This window comes from Blennius ocellaris (assembly GCF_963422515.1).
Source record: "Blennius ocellaris genome assembly, chromosome: 13".
NCBI lineage: Eukaryota > Metazoa > Chordata > Actinopteri > Blenniiformes > Blenniidae > Blennius > Blennius ocellaris.
Window position 1 is genome coordinate 11,186,577 of NC_137662.1, and position 335 is coordinate 11,186,911.

The window sequence follows — 335 nt, forward strand, 5'->3', positions numbered from 1 at the left end:
CTGACTGACTGACTGACTGACTGCTGGTCCGGGCCGGAGCTGCTGGAGTTGAGCAATGAGGGAGTGTCTGCGGAACCCCGGGCCTCCATATTCATGAGCTGAGCCCCAGAGCCCGCCCCCCCCTCTCTCTCTCTCTCTCTCTCTCTCTCTCTCTCTCTCTCTCTCTCTCTCTCTCTCTCTCTCTCTCTCTCTCTCTCTCTCTCTCTCTCTCTCTCTCTCTCTCTGGCAGCTCCAGCATGGTGGAAAATAAAAGTGGAAATAAAGTGTGACCTGAAGTCATATTGATACTCATAAGTCATCACAACCACAAACCTAAACATAAATGAGTTATGTTT